Source organism: Oncorhynchus masou, unplaced genomic scaffold (assembly GCF_036934945.1).
Source record: "Oncorhynchus masou masou isolate Uvic2021 unplaced genomic scaffold, UVic_Omas_1.1 unplaced_scaffold_733, whole genome shotgun sequence".
In the NCBI taxonomy this organism is placed as follows: domain Eukaryota; kingdom Metazoa; phylum Chordata; class Actinopteri; order Salmoniformes; family Salmonidae; genus Oncorhynchus; species Oncorhynchus masou.
In genome coordinates this window covers 248679-269515 of record NW_027013784.1, presented here as the reverse complement: position 1 = coordinate 269515, position 20837 = coordinate 248679, and the positions used below count along the sequence as shown (strand labels likewise).

Sequence of the window (20837 nt, the reverse complement as noted above, 5' to 3'; positions counted from 1 at the left end):
CCATCCGAGTAGGGGCAGTGTGGGAAGTGTTGGATGAGAGCGAGAGGGAAAAGGATACAAGGTAGTGGTCGGAGACTTGGAGGGGAGTTGCAATGAGGTTAGTGGAAGAACAGCATCTAGTAAAGATGAGGTCGAGCGTATTGCCTGCCTTGTGAGTAGGGGGAAGGTGAGAGGGTGAGGTCAAAAGAGGAGAGGAGTGGAAAGAAGGAGGCAGAGAGGAATGAGTCAAAGGTAGACGTGGGGAGGTTAAAGTCGCCCAGGACTGTGAGAGGTGAGCCGTCCTCAGGAAAGGAGCTTATCAAGGCATCAAGCTCATTGATGAACTCTCCGAGGGAACCTGGAGGGCGATAAATGATAAGGATGTTAAGCTTGAAAGGGCTGGTAACTGTGACAGCATGGAATTCAAAGGAGGCGATAGACAGATGGGTAAGGGGAGAGAGAGAGAATGACCACTTGGGAGAGATGAGGATCCCGGTGCCACCACCCCGCTGACCAGAAGCTCTCGGGGTGTGCGAGAACACGTGGGCGGACGAAGAGAGAGCAGTAGGAGTAGCAGTGTTGTCTGTGGTGATCCATGTTTCCGTCAGTGCCAAGAAGTCGAGGGACTGGAGGGAGGCATAGGCTGAGATGAACTCTGCCTTGTTGGCCGCAGATCGGCAGTTCCAGAGGCTACCGGAGACCTGGAACTCCACGTGGGTCGTGCGCGCTGGGACCACCAGATTAGGGTGGCCGCGGCCACGCGGTGTGGAGCGTTTGTATGGTCTGTGCAGAGAGGAGAGAACAGGGATAGATAGACACATAGTTGACAGGCTACAGAAGAGGCTACGCTAATGCAAAGGAGATTGGAATGACAAGTGGACTACACTTATCGAATGTTCAGAACGTTAAGCTTACGTAGCAAGAATCTTATTGACTAAAATGATTGAAATGATACAGTACTGCTGGAGTAGGCTAGCTGGCAGTGGCTACGTTGTTGACACTACACTAATCAAGTGCAACCTTCCGGTTACTAGTCCAACGCTCCATGGGGGCACTCAGTTCACAATGTTGACATCAGCAAACTGCTCGTCCACACGACGCCATACACATGGTCTGCGGTTGTGAGGATGGTTGGACGTATTGTCAAATTCTCTAAAATGAAGTTGAAGGCAGCTTATGGTAGAGAAATCAACATTAAAATCTCCGGCAACAGCTCTGGTGGACATTCCTGCCGTCAGCATGCCAATAGCACGCTCCCTGAAAACTTGATACATTTGTGGCATTGTGTTGTGTGACAAAACTGCACATTTTAGAGTGGCCTGTTATGGTCCCCAGCACAAGGTGCACCTGTATAATGATCATGCTGTTTAATCAGCTTCTGGATATGCAACACTTGTCAGATGGATTATCTTGGCAAAGGAGAAATGCTCACGAAGAGGGATGTAAACAAATTTGTGCACAAAAATTGAGAGAAATAAGCTTTTTGTGCGTATGGAACATTTCGCGATCTTTTATTTCAACTCATGAAACATGGGATCAACGCTTTACATGTTGCGTTTATATTTTTGTTCAGTGTAGATAGTTCCTCTCTCTCCTCTCTCTGTGCAGAGGGCGGATGCAATCTGTGCAGAAGATCTAGTTGCTGCTGTAGGCCCTCCTTGGTTGGGAACAGAAGCACCCCCCCCTCTCTCCTCTCTCTTAGGTCACAATCTGACTCTGAAGGGCTCTGGGACTGCATAGTGACTTTAGGAGAGACAGGGTTCAGTATAGTAGCTGAACAGACAGGGTTCAGTATAGTAGCTGAACAGACAGGGTTCAGTATAGTAGCTGAACAGACAGGGTTCCGTATAGTAGCTGGACAGACATGGTTCAGTATAGTAGCTGAACAGACAGGGTTCAGTATAGTAGCTGAACAGACAGGGTTCAGTATAGTAGCTGAACAGACAGGGTTCAGTATAGTAGCTGGACAGACAGGGTTCAGTATAGTAGCTGGACAGACAGGGTTCAGTATAGTAGCTGGACAGACATGGTTCAGTATAGTAGCTCGGCCAGACAGGGTTCAGTAGAGTAGCTGGAACAGACAGGGTTCAGTAGAGTAGCTGGAACAGACAGGGTTCAGTATAGTAGCTGAACAGACAGGGTTCAGTATAGTAGCTGAACAGACAGGGTTCAGTATAGTAGCTGGACAGACAGGGTTCAGTATAGTAGCTGGACAGACATGGTTCAGTATAGTAGCTGAACAGACAGGGTTCAGTGTAATAGCTGGACAGACAGGGTTCAGTATAGTAGCTGAACAGACAGGGTTCAGTAGAGTAGCTGGCCATACAGGGTTCAGTAGTGTAGCTGGACAGACATGGTTCAGTATATTAGCTGAACAGACAGGGTTCAGTAGAGTAGCTGGCCATACAGGGTTCAGTAGAGTAGCTGGGACAGACAGGGTACAGTAGAGTAGCTGGGACAGACAGGGTTCAGTAGAGTAGCTGGGACAGACAGGGTTCAGTATAGTAGCTGAACAGACAGGGTTCAGTAGAATAGCTGGGTCAGACAGGGTTCAGTAGAGTACCTGGGACAGACAGGGTTGAGTATAGTAGCTGAACAGACAGGGTTGAGTATAGTAGCTGGGACAGACAGGGTTCAGTATAGTAGCTGGAACAGACAGGGTTGAGTATAGTAGCTAGGCCAGACAGGGTTCAGTATAAAAGCTGAACAGACAGGGTTCAGTATAGTAGCTGGGACAGACAGGGTTCAGTATAGTAGCTGAACAGACAGGGTTGAGTATAGTAGCTAGGCCAGACAGGGTTCAGTAGAGTAGCTGAACAGACAGGGTTCAGTATAGTAGCTAGGCCAGATAGGGTTCAGTAGAGTAGCTGAACAGACAGGGTTCAGTATAGTAGCTGAACAGACAGGGTTGAGTATAGTAGCTGGGACAGACAGGGTTCAGTATAGTAGCTGAACAGACAGGGTTGAGTATAGTAGCTAGGCCAGACTGGGTTCAGTAGAGTAGCTGAACAGACAGGGTTCAGTATAGTAGCTAGGCCAGACAGGGCTCAGTATAGTAGCTAGGCCAGACAGGGTTCAGTATAGTAGCTAGGCCAGACAGGGTTCAGTATAGTAGCTAGGCCAGACAGGGTTCAGTATAGTAGCTAGGCCAGACAGGGTTCAGTATAGTAGCTCGGCCAGACAGGGTTCAGTATAGTAGCTGAACAGACAGGGTTGAGTATAGTAGCTGAACAGACAGGGTTCAGTATAGTAGCTGAACATACATGGTTCAGTATAGTAGCTGGACAGACAGGGTTCAGTATAGTAGCTGAACAGACATGGTTCAGTATAGTAGCTGAACAGACAGGGTTCAGTATAGTAGCTGAACAGACATGGTTCAGTAGAGTAGCTAGGCCAGACAGGGTTCAGTATAGTAGCTAGGCCAGACAGGGTTCAGTATAGTAGCTGGAACATACAGGGTTCAGTATAGTAGCTGAACAGACAGGGTTCAGTAGAGTAGCTAGGCCAGACAGGGTTCAGTATAGTAGCTAGGCCAGACAGGGTTCAGTATAGTAGCTGGAACATACAGGGTTCAGTATAGTAGCTGAACAGACAGGGTTCAGTAGAGTAGCTAGGCCAGACAGGGTTCAGTAGAGTAGCTCGGCCAGACAGGGTTCAGTATAGTAGCTGGAACATACAGGGTTCAGTATAGTAGCTGAACAGACAGGGTTCAGTAGAGTAGCTAGGCCAGACAGGGTTCAGTAGAGTAGCTCGGCCAGACAGGGTTCAGTATAGTAGCTGGAACATACAGGGTTCAGTATAGTAGCTGAACAGACAGGGTTCAGTAGAGTAGCTCGGCCAGACAGGGTTCAGTATAGTAGCTGAACAGACAGGGTTGAGTATAGTAGCTGAACAGACAGGGTTCAGTATAGTAGCTAGGCCAGACTGGGTTCAGTAGAGTAGCTGGAACAGACAGGGATGCTGAGGCCAGTACCGTGGAAAGATGGGGGTATCTCTAGGATTCTCTACAGATATAGGGTGTCAGAGGTGTGTTAAAGACAATAAACACGACTACGGAATGCTCTACATCCTGTGTTCAATCAGGAGTGTATTATGTATGCAGCATGACTGCACTTTTAGATAATGGTGAGGTGAGGGGCGGAGCTATAGCGTGACTAGCTGCAGCCGATTGAAACTGGTGTTGTGTTGTCCTCTGAGAGAGCTGAGAATACTGCAGACTCAGAGCAGCTCTCTCTCTCTCTCTCTCACTCTCTCTCTCTCTCACTTGCTCTGTGTCTCTCTCGCTCTCCCTATCTCTCTATCCTCACTCTCTCCCTCCCTCCCTCCTTCCCTCCCTCTCCTCTCAGTATTCAGAAGATGTGTCTTGCTGCAGGATGACTCTCATATGCTGCCGCAGAACTGATGTGTGAGCATGTGTGACGCCAGACCGGACCCGTCTGAGCGCTGCAGTGTGTGTGTGTGTGTGTGTGTGTGTGTGTGTGTGTGTGTGTGTGTGTGAACGCATATATTAATGGAAAAAGCCCCTCACAGAGAAAAGCCTGCATGACTACAGTGTATTTGGAGAATATTGCTGACTCATCAGTGTTATAAATCATTTAGACATCCAAAGTGAATTGATATGGAAATTGCACACTGGGGGGTCTATCTAATAGAATCCAGTTTTATTTCTACAGCTAAAAGCTGAATTGTCTATACACCAGGATATTCAACAATAAAACAAACCAAATGAATACATGAATTCAGATCTGTGGCTGCTGCCACACTGAGGGTACTGTCAAACTGCTAAGGACAGTGGACGGGAGTGTATGAATAGAATGCATAGATCTGTGTGTGTGACTTTGTTCCTGTTGTGGATATGAGGAAACACAATCAGCAATGATGAGCACAAGATCAAGCCATCATGTTATCTGAGTGGCGTTTTAATTGTATTAGATACAACTCAGGCTCAGGGTTATTTCATTCAGCAAAGAAGATAAACAATAATTGTATTTCCTCTCTAGCTGGTGTCATTTCTCTCCTCTCTAGCTGATGTAATTTCTCTCCTCTCTAGCTGATGTCATTTCTCTCCTCTCTAGCTGATGTCATTTCTCTCCTCTCTAGCTGATGTCATTTCTCTCCTCTCTAGCTGATGTCATTTCTCTCCTCTCAAGCTGATGTCATTTCTCTCCTCTCCAGCTGATGTCATTTCTCTCTCTCTTCTCTAGCTGATGTCATTTCTCTCCTCTAGCTGATGTCATTTCTCTCCTCTCCAGCTGATGTCATTTCTCTCTTCTCCAGCTGATGTCATTTCTCTCCTCTCTAGCTGATGTAATTTCTCTCCTCTCTAGCTGATGTCATTTCTCTCCTCTCAAGCTGATGTCATTTCTCTCCTCTCTATCTGATGTCATTTCTCTCTCCTCTCTAGCTGATGTCATTTCTCTCCTCTCTAGCTGATGTCATTTCTCTCCTCTCTAGCTGATGTCATTTCTCTCCTCTCTAGCTGATGTCATTTCTCTCCTCTCCAGCTGATGTCATTTCTCTCCTCTCTAGCTGATGTCATTTCTCTCCTCTCTAGCTGATGTCATTTCTCTCTCTCTTCTCTAGCTGATGTCATTTCTCTCCTCTCTATCTGATGTCATTTCTCTCTCCTCTCTAGTTGATGTCATTTCTCTCTCCTCTCTAGCTGATGTCATTTCTCTCCTCACTATCTGATGTCATTTCTCTCCTCTCTAGCTGATGTCATTTCTCTCTCCTCTCTAGCTGATGTCATTTCTCTCCTCTCTATCTGATGTCATTTCTCTCCTCTCTAGCTGATGTCATTTCTCTCTCCTCTCTAGCTGATGTCATTTCTCTCCTCTCTATCTGATGTCATTTCTCTCCTCTCTAGCTGATGTCATTTCTCTCCTCTCTAGCTGATGTCATTTCTCTCTCTCTTCTCTAGCTGATGTCATTTCTCTCCTCTAGCTGATGTAATTTCTCTCCTCTCTATCTGATGTCATTTCTCTCTCCTCTCTAGCTGATGTCATTTCTCTCTCCTCTCTAGCTGATGTCATTTCTCTCCTCTCTATCTGATGTCATTTCTCTCCTCTCTAGCTGATGTCATTTCTCTCTCCTCTCTAGCTGATGTAATTTCTCTCCTCTCTATCTGATGTAATTTCTCTCCTCTCTATCTGATGTCATTTCTCTCTCTTTTCTATCTGATGTCATTTCTCTCTCTCTTCTCAAGCTGATGTCATTTCTCTCTCTCTTCTCTATCTGATGTCATTTCTCTCTCTCTCCTCTAGCTGATGTCATTTCTCTCTCTCTTCTCTATCTGATGTCATTTCTCTCTCTCTTCTCTAGCTGATGTCATTTCCTCTCTCTCTTCTCTAGCTGATGTCATTTCTCTCTCTCCTCTCAAGCTGATGTCATTTTTCTCTCTCTTCTCTATCTGATGTCATTTCTCTCTCTCCTCTAGCTGATGTCATTTCTCTCTTCTCTATCTGATGTCATTTCTCTCTCTCCTCTCTAGCTGATGTCATTTCTCTCTCTCTTCTCTAGCTGATGTCATTTCTCTCTCTCCTCTAGCTGATGTCATTTCACTCTCTCCTCTCTAGCTGATGTGATTTCTCTCTCTCCTCTCTAGCTGATGTGATTTCTCTCTCTCTCCTCTCTAGCTGATGTGATTTCTCTCTCTCCTCTCTAGCTGATGTCATTTCCTCTCTCTCCTCTCTAGCTGATGTGATTTCTCTCTCTCCTCTCTAGCTGATGTGATTTCTCTCTCTCCTCTCTAGCTCATGTCATTTCCTCTCTCTCCTCTCTAGGTCATGTCATTTCCTCTCTCTCCTCTCTAGCTGATGTGATTTCTCTCTCTCCTCTCTAGCTGATGTCATTTCTCTCTCCTCTCCAGCTGATGTCATTTCTCTCTCTCCTCTCTAGCTGATGTCATTTCCTCTCTCTCCTCTCTAGCTGATGTGATTTTTCTCTCTCCTCTCTAGCTGATGTCATTTCACTCTCTCCTCTCTAGCTGATGTCATTTCACTCTCTCCTCTCTAGCTGATGTGATTTCTCTCTCTCCTCTCTAGCTGATGTGATTTCTCTCTCTCCTCTCTAGCTGATGTCATTTCCTCTCTCTCCTCTCTAGCTGATGTGATTTCTCTCTCTCCTCTCTAGCTGATGTGATTTCTCTCTCTCCTCTCTAGCTCATGTCATTTCCTCTCTCTCCTCTCTAGCTGATGTGATTTCTCTCTCTCCTCTCTAGCTGATGTGATTTCTCTCTCTCCTCTCTAGCTCATGTCATTTCCTCTCTCTCCTCTCTAGGTCATGTCATTTCCTCTCTCTCCTCTCTAGCTGATGTGATTTCTCTCTCTCCTCTCTTGCTCATGTCATTTCCTCTCTCTCCTCTCTAGCTGATGTGATTTCTCTCTCTCCTCTCTAGCTCATGTCATTTCCTCTCTCTCCTCTCTAGCTCATGTCATTTCCTCTCTCTCCTCTAGCTGATGTCATTTCTCTCTCTCCTCTAGCTGATGTCATTTCACTCTCTCCTCTCTAGCTGATGTGATTTCTCACTCTCCTCTCTAGCTGATGTGATTTCTCTCTCTCCTCTCTAGCTGATGTGATTTTCTCTCTCCTCTCTAGCTGATGTGATTTCTCTCTCTCCTCTCTAGCTCATGTCATTTCTCTCTCTCCTCTCTAGCTGATGTGATTTCTCTCTCTCCTCTCTAGCTGATGTGATTTCTCTCTCTCCTCTCTAGCTGATGTGATTTCTCTCTCTCCTCTCTAGCTGATGTGATTTCTCTCTCTCCTCTCTAGCTCATGTCATTTCCTCTCTCCTCTCTAGCTGATGTGATTTCTCTCTCTCCTCTCTAGCTCATGTCCTGTCCGTTACAGACCTCCGTCGGTCTGTGTGTCAGTCAGTAGACAGTCATGGCTGTCACAGCCCTGGTCCTGCTAGTTCTCTCCTCCTCACTGTCACACACTGGTGAGTAGCTCTCAACAGACTGCTTCTGTCTTCTATACATGTCTTAGAATGAACTAGATTAGACATCATCTCAGAAGGACTACTGTTTTTACTAGGTCTATGTGGCTCTGTTCCACCTCATGTGTGGTTGGAACGTTCTGGTACAGTTTAATCCATGTTGCTCTGTTCCACCTCATGTATGGTTGGAATGTTCTGATACAGTTTAATCCATGTGGCTCTGTTCCACCTCATGTGTGGTTGGAACGTTCTGGTACAGTTCATGTGTGGTTGGAACGTTCTGGTACAGTTCATGTGTGGTTGGAACGTTCTGGTACAGTTCATGTGTGGTTAGAACGTTCTGGTACAGTTTAATCCATGTTGCTCTGTTCCACCTCATGTGTGGTTGGAACGTTGTGATACAGTTTAATCCATGTGGCTCTGTTCCACCTCATGTATGGTTGGAACGTTCTGGTACAGTTCATGTGTGGTTGGAACGTTCTGGTACAGTTCATGTGTGGTTAGAACGTTCTGGTACAGTTCATGTGTGGTTGGAACGTTCTGGTACAGTTCATGTGTGGTTAGAACGTTCTGGTACAGTTTAATCCATGTTGCTCTGTTCCACCTCATGTGTGGTTGGAACGTTCTGGTACAGTTTAATCCATGTTGCTCTGTTCCACCTCATCTGTGGTTGGAACGTTCTGGTACAGTTTAAGCCATGTTGCTCTGTTCCACCTATGTGTGGTTGGACCGTTCTGGTACAGTTGAATCCATGTTCTAGCCATGAGAAACTCACCAAAGTGTCCTTGTTTTCTCCCGTCATTTTGCAGAGGCCGTCTTGTTTGGTGAGCCCAGGATCTTTGGAGGTAAGCGGAGTCTGGTTTTGATTCTCATGACCGTTTACTCTGTAAAAGCTTGTAATGCACTGACATACAGCATTAACTCCTAAACGCTGAATCACAGTAAAATGAGTCTGGCTTTATGTGTGTTTACCGACCATTCGCAGTCATTGAAGTTACATTGACGTAATGTTGCTGTAACGTTGTTGTAACATCACTGTGACGTTGTGCCCTGTCAGATGACGCTACTGGCTATGGTCCAATATTTGAAGAGGAGCCTCTGGATATCGTCTACACAAAGGAGTCCCCCGACAGACTTATCTCCATGAACTGTAGAGCACGGGCCAACCCTGCACCCACATACAGGTAACCCCACACACACCCACATCAACCCTGCACCCACATACAGGTAACCCCACACACACCCACATCAACCCTGCACCCACATACAGGTAACCCCACCCACACCCACATCAACCCTGCACCCACATACAGGTAACCCCACACACACCCACATCAACCCTGCACCCACATACAGGTAACCCCACCCACACCCACATCAACCCTGCACCCACATGCACCCACAGGTAACCCTGCACCCACACAGGTAACACCCACATCAACCCTGCACCCACATACAGGTAACCCCACACACACCCACATCAACCCTGCACCCACATACAGGTAACCCCACACACACCCACATCAACCCTGCACCCACATACAGGTAACCCCACACACACCCACATCAACCCTGCACCCACATACAGGTAACCCCACACACACCCACATCAACCCTGCACCCACATACAGGTAACCCCACACACACCCACATCAACCCTGCACCCACATACAGGTAACCCCACACACACACATCAACCCTGCACCCACATACAGGTAACCCCACACACAACCACATCAACCCTGCACCCACATACAGGTAACCCCACACACACCCACATCAACCCTGCACCCACATACAGGTAACCCCACACACACCCACATCAACCCTGCACCCACATACACGTAACCCCACACACACCCACATCAACCCTGCACCCACATACAGGTAACCCCACACACACCCACATCAACCCTGCACCCTGTTAACAGAATTGTGTTCTCAATGTTCTTAAACTAAACTTCAATGAAATGACTCAGTCTGCCACCAATGATTTTTAATATCCTGTTTGAATGAAACAGACGGAGTCCCAGCTACAATAGTCTAAATGTTTATTCACGAGAGCTCTCTGAAATCATACAATGCACATTTGGTTATGTTCCTCTCATTTGGTCATAAATGTTCCTCCTCTCCTCCTAATACTGTCAATATTGTTTACAAGTCTTCTCCTACACATACATTGCGTATCATATCCTGCAACATGTTACATAATCCACTGCAAGCCTAACAGTTTCCCTGGGTGGGGAGACCTCCTTCCCTGTTATGAGTTTCACAGTGGTCACAAGTTGTCTGCCACAGTTCCTTGTCTGCTAACCGTTCCTCTTTTCCTCCACAAATCAACCCTACACACACACACACACACACACACACACACACACACACACACACACACACACACACACACACACACACACACACACACACACACACAAATCAACCCTGCACCCACATACAGGTAACACCACACACACACACACACACACACCCAAATCAACCCTGCACCCACATACAAGGTAACACCACACACACACACACACACACACACACACACACCCAAATCAACCCTGCACCCACATACAAGGTAACACCACACACACACACACACACACACACACACACACACACACACACACACACACACACACACACACACACACACACACACACACACACACACACACACACACACACACACACAGACAAATCAACCCTGCACCCACATACAGGTAACACCACACACACACACACACACACACCCAAATCAACCCTGCACCCACATACAAGGTAACACCACACACACACACACACACACACACACACACACACACACACACACACACACACACACACACACACACACACACACACACACACACACACACACACACACACACACACACAGAGACAAATCAACCCTATACACACACACACACACACAAGTCAACCCTGCACCCACATACAGGTAACACCACACACACACACACACACACCCAAATCAACCCTGCACCCACATACAGGTAACACCACACACACACACACACACACACACACAAATCAACCCTGCACCCACATACAGGTAACCACACACACACACACACACACACACACACACACACACACACACACACACACACACACACACACACACACACACACACACACACACACACACACACACACACACACACACACACACACACAAATCAACGCTATACACACACACCCAAATCAACACTGCACCCACATATAGGTGACCCCACACACACACGCACGCCTGAACGCATGCACGCACACACACACCCAAATCAACCCGTACAATACATCAAGGTAACACACATTACGTCACATATCATTGGAAAACCAAAGTGAACAGAAATGTAAAGAACATTTGAAGATCTACTGCCATGTAGTCACAGACATTCACAAGGTGTTTTGAAGGACTTTGATTGGTTCTAGAGTCATACAACATTCAGAGGACATGGAGAGGAATGACTCATTCCAATTTATACAAAAAAAACAACAATTTATGGGTAAAAAGGGAGATCCACATTCCCCCCCCAGATGGAGGCGTGATAACTGGGAGATCAAGCTGATGGAGCTGCCCAATGAACACTACAGTCTGGTGGGAGGGAACCTCATCATAAACAACCCTGAAGAGAAGAAACATGCAGGGACCTACGTCTGTGTGGCCAAGAACGTGTACGGCACCGTCATCAGCAAGGAGGCCAAGGTCAAGTTTGGATGTGAGTATTGTCGCGAGCCATGACCTAATTTCATGTTGAGAGAGACTAGTCCTGGATGTGAGTATTGTCGCGAGCCATGACCTAATTTCATGTTGAGAGAGACTAGTCCTGGATGTGAGTATTGTCGCGAGCCATGACCTAATTTCATGTTGAGAGAGACTAGTCCTGGATGTGAGTATTGTCGCGAGCCATGACCTAATTTCATGTTGAGAGAGACTAGTCCTGGATGTGAGTATTGTCGCGAGCCATGACCTAATTTCATGTTGAGAGAGACTAGTCCTGGATGTGAGTATTGTCGCGAGCCATGACCTAATTTCATGTTGAGAGAGACTAGTCCTGGATGTGAGTATTGTCGCGAGCCATGACCTAATTTCATGTTGAGAGAGACTAGTCCTGGATGTGAGTGAAACTGGTTGACTCTGGTCAACAGGTTCTATTTATCTCTCACAGTAGATTCACATCCCCATGGTTTCTGAAACTGAATTGACTAACAAACACAGGAAGTATCATGTTGTGTGTGTCGTCTCTAAGTCATTGCTTCTGTCTGTGGTATACAGCTGTGTTGTCTGAGGACACCTGGAATCATAACTATATGCTAGTGTTAAACTGACCACTGCGTTATCTTTCTCTATCTCCAGACCTGGAGGAGTTCCCAGATGAAGAGAGAGACCCTGTGACCGTGAAGGAGGGCCAGGGGGCCGTGCTGCTCTGTGCTCCTCCCAAGCGATGGCCAAGTTAGTACCTCAGACATACTAGAATACACATGATGACCAAGTTAGTACCTCAGACATACTAGAATACACATGATGGCCAAGTTAGTACCTCAGACATACTAGAATACACATGATGGCCAAGTTAGTACCTCAGACATACTAGAATATACATGATGGCCAAGTTAGTGCCTCAGACATACTGGAATACACATGATGGCCAAGTTAGTACCTCAGACATACTAGAATACACATGATGGCCAAGTTAGTACCTCAGACATACTAGAATACACATGATGGCCAAGTTAGTACCTCAGACATACTAGAATACACATGATGGCCAAGTTAGTACCTCAGACATACTAGAATACACATGATGGCCAAGTTAGTACCTCAGACATACTGGAATACACATGATGGCCAAGTTAGTACCTCAGACATACTAGAATACACATGATGGCCAAGTTAGTGCCTCAGACATACTAGAATACACATGATGCCCAAGTTAGTGCCTCAGACATACTAGAATACACATGATGGCCAAGTTAGTGCCTCAGACATACTAGAATACACATGATGGCCAAGTTAGTACCTCAGACATACTAGAATACACATGATGACCAAGTTAGTACCTCAGACATACTAGAATACACATGATGGCCAAGTTAGTACCTCAGACATACTAGAATACACATGATGGCCAAGTTAGTACCTCAGACATACTAGAATACACATGATGGCCAAGTTAGTACCTCAGACATACTAGAATACACATGATGGCCAAGTTAGTACCTCAGACATACTAGAATACACATGATGGCCAAGTTAGTACCTCAGACATACTAGAATACACATGATGGCCAAGTTAGTACCTCAGACATACTAGAATACACATGATCACTCAAACTAACAGTCAGACTTGTCTTTTCCTACTAGCTCTGTGCATTGATCTTAAAGGTCCAATGTAGCCATTTTTATCAAATCAATTCTGGATAACAATTAAGTACGTTACTGTGATTGCTTTCAATTAAAATGTTTTTTTTAGCAAAGAGCAATTTCTCAAGCAATATTTTTTCTAGGACTGTCTGTGAGCTCTGAGCTAGTAGGAAAAGACAAGTCTGACTGTTAGTTTGAGTGATCATGTGTATTCTAGTATGTCTGTGTTATGTACTTGAGTGAAGACCCAAAAGCGGTTTTAACAGAAACAGAGTTCTTTTAATGAAAAAACAGGAATGGCATAGATCCTCTTCCGACGTTGTCAATGGCACAATAGAATACCCGCAGAGAGGGTGACAAATGAAACATAAAGTCCCTCTGATGAATAGCTGGGTAGCGGCGACAGGCTGCAGGTCGCTCTGGGTCGGTGCGGGTCACAGAGGAACGGTGGTAGCTGATCACACGTAGCATATGATGAACTGGACACGGTGCAAACAAAAGATAGTTAGTAGAGTGCAGGATGCACCTGCCAGGCAGACTCCGACAGGATAGGACTAGGTGGAAGCAAACGAGACGATAGCTTGCTTCTGGCATGAGAAACACAAACGAGAATCTGACACCGAAAGTAGCAGGAACAGAGAGAGAAATAGAGACCTAATCAGAGGGAAAAAAGGGAACAGGTGGGGAAAGGGTGAATGAGCTAGTTAGGGGAGATGAGGAACAGCTGGAGAAGGAGAGAAAGAGAAGGTAACCTAATAAGACCAGCAGAGAGAGACAGAGTGAAGAGAAAGGACAGGAACAGACATAATAAGACATGACAGTACCCCCACTCACCGAGCGCCTCCTGGCGCACTCGAGGAGGAAACCTGGCGGCAACGGAGGAAATCATCGATCAGCGAACGGTCCAGCACGTCCCGAGAGGGAACCCAACTCCTCTCCTCAGGACCGTACCCCTCCCAATCCACTAGGTACTGATGACCACGGCCCCGAGGACGCATGTCCAAAATCTTACGAACCCTGTAGATAGGTGCGCCCTCGACAAGGATGGGGGGAGGGACGAGCGGGGGCGCGAAGAACGGGCTTAACACAGGAGACATGGAAGACCGGGTGAACGCGACGAAGATAGCGCGGGAGAAGAAGTCGCACTGCGACAGGATTAATGACTTGAGAAATACGGAACGGACCAATGAACCGCGGGGTCAACTTGCGAGAAGCTGTCTTAAGGGGAAGGTTCTGAGTGGAGAGCCATACTCTCTGACCGCAACAATATCTAGGACTCTTGGTCCTACGCTTATTAGCGGCCCTCACAGTCTGCGCCCTATTACGGCAAAGTGCCGACCTGACCCCCCTTCCAGGTGCGCTCGCAACGCTGGACAAAAGCCTGAGCGGAGGGGACGCAGGACTCGGCGAGCTGAGATGAGAACAGCGGAGGCTGGTACCCGAGGCTACTCTGAAAAGGAGATAGACCGGTAGCAGACGAAGGAAGCGAGTTGTGGGCGTACTCTGCCCAGGGGAGCTGTTCTGACCAAGACGCAGGGTTACGAAAAGAAAGACTGCGTAAGATGCGACCAACAGTCTGATTGGCCCGTTCGGCTTGACCGTTAGACTGGGGATGAAAGCCGGACGAGAGACTGACGGAAGCCCCAATCAAACGGCAAAACTCCCTCCAAAATTGAGACGTGAACTGCGGGCCTCTGTCCGAAACGACGTCTGACGGAAGGCCATGAATTCGGAAAACATTCTCGATAATGATCTGAGCCGTCTCCTTAGCAGAAGGGAGCTTAGCGAGAGGAATGAAATGAGCCGCCTTAGAGAATCTATCGACAACCGTAAGAATAACTGTCTTCCCGCTGATGAAGGCAGTCCGGTGATAAAATCTAAAGCGATGTGAGACCACGGTCGAGAGGGAATTGGAAGCGGTCTGAGACGGCCGGCAGGAGGAGAGTTCCCAGATTTAGTCTGCGCGCAGACCGAACAAGCAGCGACAAATCGACGCGCGTCACGTTCCCAGTGGGCCACCAGAAACGCTGGCGAATGGAAGCGAGCGTACCCCGAACGCCGGGGTGGCCGGCTAACTTGGCAGAGTGGGCCCACTGAAGAACGGCCGGACGAGTAGGAACGGGAACGAACAGAAGGTTCCTAGGACAAGCTCGCGGCGACGGAGTGTGAGCGAGTGCTTGCTTTACCTGCCTCTCAATTCCCCAGACAGTCAACCCGACAACACGCCCCTCAGGGAGAATCCCCTCGGGGTCGGTGGAGACCTCAGAAGAACTGAAGAGACGAGATAAAGCATCAGGCTTGGTGTTTTTGAGCCCGGACGATAAGAAATAACAAACTCGAAACGAGCGAAAAACAGAGCCCAACGAGCCTGACGCGCATTAAGTCGTTTGGCTGAACGGATGTACTCAAGGTTCCTATGGTCAGTCCAAACGACAAAAGGAACGGTCGCCCCCTCCAACCACTGTCGCCATTCGCCTAGGGCTAAGCGGATGGCGAGCAGTTCGCGATTACCAACATCATAATTACGTTCTGACGGCGATAAGCGATGAGAGAAAAACGCGCAAGGATGGACCTTGCCGTCAGAGAGGGAGCGCTGAGAAAGAATGGCTCCCACGCCCACCTCTGACGCGTCAACCTCAACAACAAACTGTCTAGAGATGGCAGGTGTAACAAGAATAGGTGCGGATGTAAAACGATTCTTGAGAAGATCAAAAGCTCCCTGGGCGGAAACGGACCACTTAAAGCACGTCTTAACAGAAGTAAGGGCTGTGAGGGGAGCTGCCACCTGACCGAAATTACGGATGAAACAACGATAGAAATTCGCGAAGCCAAGAAAGCGCTGCAGCTCGACGCGTGACTTAGGAACGGGCCAATCAATGACAGCCTGGACCTTAGCGGGATCCATCTTAATGCCCTCAGCGGAAATAACGGAACCGAGAAAAGGGACAGAGGAGGCATGAAAGGTGCACTTCTCAGCCTTCACATAAAGACAGTTCTCCAAAAGGCGCTGGAGGACGCGTCGCACGTGCTGAACATGAATCGGGAGAGACGGTGAAAAAATCAGGATATCGTCCATGTAAACGAAAACAAAAATGTTCAGCATGTCTCTCAGGACGTCGTTAACTAGTGCCTGAAAGACAGCTGGAGCGTTAACGAGGCCGAAAGGAAGAACCCGGTATTCAAAGTGCCCTAACAGAGTGTTAAACGCCGTCTTCCACTCGTCCCCCTCCCTGATGCGCACGAGATGGTAGGCGTTACGAAGGTCCAATTTGGTGAAAAACCTGGCTCCCTGCAGGATCTCGAAGGCTGAAGACATAAGAGGAAGCGGATAACGATTCTTAACTGTTATGTCATTCAGCCCTCGATAATCCACGCATGGGCGCAGGGACCCGTCCTTCTTCTGAACAAAAAAAAACCCCGCTCCGGCGGGGAGAGGAGGAGGAGACTATGGTACCGGCGTCGAGCGATACAGACAAATAATCCTCGAGAGCCTTACGTTCGGGAGCCGACAGAGAGTATAATCTACCCCGGGGGAGTAGTTCCCGGAAGGAGATCAATACTACAGTCATACGACCGGTGTGGAGGGAGAGAAGTGGCCTTGGAACGACTGAACACCGTGCGCAGATCGTGATACTCCTCCGGCACCCCTGTCAAATCACCAGGCTCCTCCTGTGAAGAAGAGACAGAGGAAACAGGAGGGATAGCAGACATTAAACAGGTCACATGACAAGAAACATTCCAGGATAGGATAGTATTACTAGACCAATTAATAGAAGGGTTATGGCGCACTAGCCAGGGATGACCCAAAACAACAGGTGTAAAAGGTGAACGAAAAATTAAAAAAAGAAATGGTTTCGCTATGATTACCAGAGACAGTGAGGGTTAAAGGCAGCGTCTCACGCTGAATCTTGGGGAGAGAACTACCATCTAAAGCGAACAAGGCCGTGGGATCCCTTAACTGTCTGAGAGGAATGTCATGTTCCCGAGCCCAGGTCTCGTCCATAAAACAGCCCTCCGCCCCAGAGTCTATCAAGGCACTGCAGGAAGCAGATGAACCGGTCCAGCGGAGATGGACCGGAAAGGTAGTGCAGGATCTTGAAGGAGAGACCTGAGTAGTTGCGCTCACCAGTAGCCCTCCTCTTACTGATGAGCTCTGGCTTTTACTGGGCATGAGGTGACAAAATGACCAGCGGAGCCGCAGTAGAGACAGAGGCGGTTGGTGATTCTCCGTTCCTTCTCCTTGGCCGAGATGCGGATACCCCCCAGCTGCATAGGCTCAGCATCCGAGCCGGCGGAGGAGGGTGGCAGTGATGCGGCAGGTGGCAGTGATGCGGAGAGGGGGGCAACGGAGAACGCGAACTCCTTTCCACGAGCTCGGCGACGAAGATCAAACCGTCGCTCTATGCGAATAGCGAGAGCTATTAAGGAGTCCAGACTGGAAGGAACCTCCCGGGAGAGAATCTCATCCTTAACCTCGGCGAGGAGACCCTCCAGAAAACGAGCGAGCAAAGCCGGCTCGTTCCAGTCACTAGAGGCAGCGAGTGCGAAACTCAATAGAATAATCCGTTATGGATCGATTCCCCTGACATAGGGAAGACAGGGCCCTGGAAGCCTCCTCCCCAAAAACAGAACGGTCAAAAACCCGTATCATCTCCTCCTTAAAGTCCTGATATTGGTTAATAAACTCAGCCCTCGCCTCCCAGATTGCCGTGCCCCACTCACGCGCCCGTCCGGTAAGGAGAGAAATGACGTAGGCGATGCGGGCTGTGCTCCTGGAGTAAGTGTTGGGCTGGAGAGAGAACACCACATCACACTGAGTGAGGAATGAGCGGCACTCAGTGGGCTCCCCAGAGTAACACGGCGGGTTATTGATCCTGGGCTCCGGAGACTCGGAAACCCTGGAAGTGGGCGGTGGATCGAGGTGGAGTTGGTGAACCTGTCTTGTGAGGTCGGAGACTTGGACGGCCAGGGTCTCAACGGCATGTCGAGCAGCAGACAATTCCTCCTCGTGTCTGCCTAGCATCGCTCCCTGGATCTCGACGGCGGAGTGAAAAGGGTCCGGAGCCGCTGGGTCCATTCGTGGTCAGATTCTTCTGTTATGTACTTGAGTGAAGACCAAAAGCGGTTTTAACAGAAACAGAGTTCTTTTAATGAAAAAACAGGAATGGCATAGATCCTCTTCCGACGTTGTCAATGGCACAATAGAATACCCGCAGAGAGGGTGACAAATGAAACATAAAGTCCCTCTGATGAATAGCTGGGTAGCGGCGACAGGCTGCAGGTCGCTCTGGGTCGGTGCGGGTCACAGAGGAACGGTGGTAGCTGATCACACGTAGCATATGATGAACTGGACACGGTGCAAACAAAAGATAGTTAGTAGAGTGCAGGATGCACCTGCCAGGCAGACTCCGACAGGATAGGACTAGGTGGAAGCAAACGAGACGATAGCTTGCTTCTGGCATGAGAAACACAAACGAGAATCTGACACCGAAAGTAGCAGGAACAGAGAGAGAAATAGAGACCTAATCAGAGGGAAAAAAGGGAACAGGTGGGGAAAGGGTGAATGAGCTAGTTAGGGGAGATGAGGAACAGCTGGAGAAGGAGAGAAAGAGAAGGTAACCTAATAAGACCAGCAGAGAGAGACAGAGTGAAGAGAAAGGACAGGAACAGACATAATAAGACATGACAGTCTGAGGTACTAACTTGGCCATCATGTGTATTCTAGTATGTCTGAGGTACTAACTCAGCTACTTTATTGAAGAAAAATGTACTTACTATGACTGTAATATGTGGTTGACCCACCAAGCTATCTTAAAGGCCCTGTGCATTCAAAAACATGATTTTCCTGTGTCTTATACATATTTCCAGACTATGAGGTTGGAATAATACTGTGAAATGTTCTGCCAATCACAGCAAATGTTCAGTTTTCACCTCCCCACTCAGACCACTCACAGACAGTCCTAGAAAAAATATTGCTTGAGAAATTGCTCTTTGCTAAAAAAAAAACATTTTAATTGAAAGCAATCACAGTAACGTACCTAATTGTTATCCAGAATTGATTTGATAAAAATGGCTACATTGGACCTTTAAGATCAATGCACTACCTTCAAGTGGCTCTGGGTAATAGCGTCTGTTAAAGGACTCAAATGTAAACATAAACATTCTGACTTGTAATCTATTCAGTGCTGAGTCATAGAACTTCATGAAGAAAGAGCTGTTCAGAACACCGTGGTTCACAGTACCTCAGAGTGATACAGTAAACAAACTAAACCCCCATAGAGACTCAGAGGTGATTCAGGGGAAACCGACCACCACATTCTTACTAGTTGTGTTTTTTGTTCTTCCTCTGTATCCCAGCTCAGGTGACGTTCCGTTGGATATACAACGAGTTTCCGGTCTTCCTCCACCCGGATAAGCGTCGCTTCGTCTCTCAGAGCACCGGGAATCTGTACATCTCCAAGGTGGAGGCGTCAGACGCAGGGAACTACTCCTGCTATGTGTTCAACCCACAGATTGGCAAGGGAGTCTACTCCAAGTTTATCCCTCTCATATCTACAGAAGAGAGTGAGTAGCCTGTAGCTGTGATACCTATATAGTAGACTAGTTTATAGCTGTGTTACCTATATAGTGCACTAGTTTATAGCTATGTTACCTGTATAGTACACTAGTTTATAGCTGTGTTACCTATATAGTGCACTAGTTTATAGCTATGTTACCTATATAGTACACTAGTTTATAGCTGTGATACCTGTATAGTGCACTAGTTTATAGCTATGTTACCTGTATAGTGCACTAGTTTATAGCTATGTTACCTGTATAGTACACTAGTTTATAGCTGTGTTACCTGTATAGTACACTAGTTTATAGCTGTGTTACCTGTATAGTGCACTAGTTCATGACTGTGTTACCTATATAGTACACTAGTTTATAGCTGTGTTACCTGTATAGTACACTAGTTTATAGCTGTGTTACCTATATAGTACACTAGTTTATAGCTGTGTTACCTGTATAGTGCACTAGTTCATGACTGTGTTACCTATATAGTACACTAGTTTATAGCTGTGTTACCTACAGTATATAGTACACTAGTTTATAGCTGTGATACCTGTATAGTACACTAGTTTATAGCTGTGTTACCTGTATAGTACACTAGTTTATAGCTGTGATACCTGTATAGTACACTAGTTGATAGCTGTGTTACCTACAGTATATAGTACACTAGTTTATAGCTGTGATACCTATATAGTACACTAGTTTATAGCTGTATTACCTACAGTATATAGTACACTAGTTTATAGCTGTGTTACCTATATAATACACTAGTATATAGCTGTGTTACCTATATAGTACACAAGTATATAGTTGTGTTACCTATATAATACACTAGTATGTAGTTGTGTTACCTATATAATACACTAGTATATAGTTGTGTTACCTATATAATACACTAGTATATAGTTGTGTTACCTATATAGTACACTAGTTTATAGCTGTGTTACCTATATAATACACTAGTATATAGTTGTGTTACCT

At 47.0% G+C, this 20837-nt stretch overlaps 1 pseudogene; it reads left to right on the top strand.

Annotated features, from left to right (window-relative positions):
* The window catches only part of LOC135537255 (contactin-1a-like), a 53169-nt pseudogene that overhangs the window by 6461 nt on the left and 25871 nt on the right, over positions 1 to 20837 (top strand).